Source organism: Vigna umbellata, chromosome 6 (assembly GCF_029865625.1).
Source record: "Vigna umbellata cultivar VRB3 chromosome 6, Vumbellata_1.0, whole genome shotgun sequence".
Taxonomy (NCBI): Eukaryota; Viridiplantae; Streptophyta; class Magnoliopsida; order Fabales; family Fabaceae; genus Vigna; species Vigna umbellata.
In genome coordinates this window covers 25026411-25030929 of record NC_142170.1, presented here as the reverse complement: position 1 = coordinate 25030929, position 4519 = coordinate 25026411, and positions in this window count along the sequence as shown.

Here is a 4519-nt window from a genome sequence, read left to right as displayed (position 1 = left end):
ACATTTGATGTTATTTAGGTCTTTTATTTTATTATTATTTAAATTTCTTTCATTTTAAACACTGAAAAAGTTTAATGGAAATATTTCTAATCATGCTTTGTCTCTACCCTTTGCTAAAATAATTTATAAACTATTATTGTAAAGAGGGGCATTTCAAGTGTTTGGGAGACCTAAATCAAATTTAATAACGTGGTCTTTTATTTAATTTTTTTAAAACTTTTTCAATGCAAGATTATTTATTAAATTTTCGTAATTAATTTCATTTAAATTTCAGGCTGTTTTTTAATTCCAATTTATATTCATGGCTTATTTCATTAGAGATCTCATCTCATTATCCACCAAAAAAGCTAAACTCTAACCTAGTTAATAGTTCAGCAGTTCAATCCAAACAAAAATTCTAGTTCCTCGTCAAAATATATACAGAGAAACTCTTGAAATCCATAAGTCTAAAAGTACTGTAAAACAAAGCTACGCAAAAGAAACACATTTCTAATTATAATACAAATATAACAAAAACATATTAACCACAAATAAAGATAAAAAGATTGGAACACACATAGAAAACCTAACACTCAAACAATGAAATCTATCAAAACTTTTGAAAGAAGAACTCTAAAATAGAAAAAAGCAAGTAGACGTGAAATCATCAAACCCATAAATCATAAGGTGCCCAAAAATAAAACCGAGAAATGAACACATTTCTAATCCTAATACAAATTCAACAAATATAATAAAAACAACATAAATAGAAATAAAAACATATTAACCAAAAATAAGGAGAAAAAGATTGGTACATACACCATGATATTCAAAGAATGGAATATGTCAATAATTCTCTTTTTCCTAAAAAAAATATATTTTACTTAAATTAAATATCATTTTAGTACCAATAAAAATTAATCGACAGTGATAATAATGTTTAGTTAAATTTTAATATCAAACAGAAAGTTATAATTAATTTCATAGAGTATAATAATACTGTATTTTTAGGTTTTTTTTGTTCAACTTAATTTTATAATTAATTTAATAGAGATATATTAGTACTAAATATTTTTAGGCTTTTGTTTTTAAACATAATTTTATAACTAATTTAGTAAAGGAATATTAGTAATAATTATTTTAGACCTTTATTATTCGGAGGCCTAAAGTGAGTGATTTACCTCACTACTACAAAATTGGCTATAGATAACACTCAATAGATAGTACCTTTTCAAATAAGCGCTATCTATGTGCGAAACAATAGATGACGCTTTTTAAAAAAACGTTATCTATAACTATGACAATAGATAGCGATTATTTAAATAAGCGTTATCTATACCTATTTAATATTATTTTTCAATTAATAATTTGAAATATATCAATAGATAGCGTTTTTTAAAAAAAAGTGCTATCTATGAAAATCGAATAGACAACGCTTTTTTAAAAAAGCGCTATCTATGAAAACAGAATAGATAGCGCTTTTTTAAATAAGCGTTATCTATTGTGACACAGTAGATAGAGCTTTTTAGGATACGCGCTATCTATGGCGATTAAAAAATTTTCGTGTTCGCGCTACTAGGATTACTCTTGCAATTTGACGTTCACTTCATCACTGCTTAGCGCTGCTGATAACGGTTGATTTTACGTGTTTTTGTGTGTATATTTTGTGTATAAATCAACTCCTTCATAGCTTTTACATTGTTTTATTCTCAAGTTTAGTGTGTTTTCTAGTTTTTTTTTTGTTTTATTTAGTATATGCTTGTTTTTACCTATAATATCTTTGTTTGAATGTGTGAAATAAATGAATAGGAAGTCATTCTAGTGGAGGAAAACAAGCAAGAACTCAAGGGAACATGTTTTGGGACAGTAAAAGATCAATTTGAAGCAAATACCCATGTTGGACGCCTTTGGAATTGCACAAGAACTTAAATTTTAGAATGCTATCAAAACTGTTTGGGGCTGAGCGCCACACTTACAGAGAGCTCCCAGTGCTTCTGGCGCTGAGCGCCACTTTTCACCGCTGAGCGTCACATTTCCAAAGAGTTGCCACGAAGGTTGGCGCTAAGCGCTAGAATTTTACCGTTGAGCGATGGTGACGCTGACATGTCAAAATGGGTTATTTAAGCATGGTTCTCGTGAGTTTTCGGGAGTCTTCTCCTCCTACACTTCATTCTTCACCTAGAGAGATTGGGAGAGACCCTTGGAGGCTGTTTGGTGGGTTAGGAAGCTCTTCCACTCCTCCTTGGGTCTTTAAGCTTCATCAATGGTGATTTTGCCCCTTTTGGGTTGAGGAAGAAGATGGGTTAGGAATTGGACATGGAGATGCGAAGGGAGGTGCAATTGGAGCATGGAGCAACTGCAAAGAACCTTGGGAAAGGCTATGCACCCTTCTATGGTTCCAATTTCTTCTCTATCTCTTCAATTTTGTAGAACCTTAAGTTCTCCACCATGGAGGGTTTTCCTATTTGTCGAGATTAGTTGTAAAACATGGAATTCTTATGTATTTTGTGATGTTAATGATATATGCTTTTCCAATTCATGTTAGTATTCAATTTCTATGCTTAATGCTTGCTTTGAATTGATCACCCGTGCATGAATTGTTGTTCTTGATTGTTGAGAAATATGATTTGAATCTAGAATTGAAATTGAATACCTATTGGATGAAATTGAGATGTTTGTGAATGCATGAGAATGAAATGGATGAATTCTAGTGTTGACAAATTTGTAAATACACTATGTTAAATTCCTTGCACACCAACCGTTTGATAAAATGCCAAAAAAAGTTTCTTGTGTTGTTTTGTGCACTTTGATGTCTAATTGAGTTATGAAAGAAATAATTATCATGTGTTGCACAAGTCCCTTGGGAGAGAACAATATTTATCACTTGCTACGCTGCGACCGGTGCACTTGTCGTTGGTTTTGCAGCCAACAACTGCTCCTCGGTTTCATTCACGCTGCTCTTCCGTTTGATCAATGGTTAGGGCTCTTCTCCTCTATTTCATCAGTGTTAGGGCTCCTTCTCCTCCATTCATCAGTGCGTTATGGCTCCTTCTCCTCCGTTTCATCAGTGTGTTAGGCTCCTTCCGCGGTTCTCCTTCAATTTGACGTGTATGTCTTTGCTCGCTCCTTCAGTGCACTCCCGTTTTCAACAGTGCTTATGGCCATTGCTCATTCGTTTCAGGGCTTCCGTTTTTAGGTATCATGTTCCCTCTCCCTCGTTCTCTTCTCGACTTCGTTTCTCCTTTGCCTTATTTTCATGAAAACACATTTTTATCAAGTGTTGATCGCGCCATTGGCGTACTAGGTGTAGAATTTGTGTTCGTGCACTAGGTTTAGGAACCCATTGTCACTCGCTTCGTTGCTAGGGAAAACCCTGAGGGAGAACGACACTCCTTTGATGAGTTTTTAAATTTTGCAATTGTGTTATAGTTATAGCTATTTTATTTTAGCATATGGGTTGCGTGAATATTTAGGTTTGGTGATTCTATTTTGCACGAGTGAGACTAATTCTTAGTGTAAATATGGAACACTAACTTTGATTAGTGTGTGAGAGTGTTAGGAAGAGGGAATGTAAATGTAATAGAGGGGAGAAGGGTGGTTGCAGAGAAAGATTGAGAGAAGGTGATGTGGTTGGTTGACAGAGTGTGGTTGGTAACAGAGGAATCGTAGCTTCCAGAGAAAGGGATATTTTGCTTGAGACGAAGGAATCTCGAGGTGAAGACGAATCATGTGTTGATATATGTTTCGTTTATAGTTTTTAGGTTGGCAGACAACATAGGTGATGAATGTGTTGGTGACCTTTGTCGTTGATATGTTATTTTTTGCCATAAATGGGTTTCTTAGTTGCATTTTTTTCACATGGGAAAATTTGGAACATAGGTTTCTGCATTATCAAGGTGAGGAATAGCATGTTAAGCAAGGAGTGGATTCTGATAGTTGGTCTTACTTCGTCACATTGAAGGAGGAGTTAATATGATGGAGTGTTAAAACTGTGGTGGAAGCGTAAGAGAGGTAGGATGTATCAAGATTTGAGGCCTCTTGATGTAACAAGAAAGAGGAAGTGGAGATTTATGTTGAACATGTGATTAATACACTTGATTCAATTGATTTTTTTGAAATGTCGCACAATGGTGCTAAGGGTAGTGCTAAAGAGGATGTAGAGGTTGCAGATGTTGTTGTTAATAATAAAATGGTGAAGGGTATTATTATGAATGATGATGATATGAAGAATGATGAGGTGGTTGAGGTTATTGTTGTGAATCATGAGGATGTGGAGGTTTTTGATGCCAATGATGCGATAGAGGTTGTTGTTTTGAATGATGCGGATAAGGAGTTTGGAGTTGGGGATGTTGAGAAGGGGGTTGTTGATGTGGTTGCTGTGAATGTGGACAATGGTTATGATAGTGGTGTTGAATTTAGGGCGGAAGGGTTGAGTGAAAGTGAAGAAGAAATACATAGAGATAATGATGATGGTTTTGGAAAGGGTGATACATCACGTAGGGACACAAGAAATGTGCTTGAAATATGGAAAAATATGAAG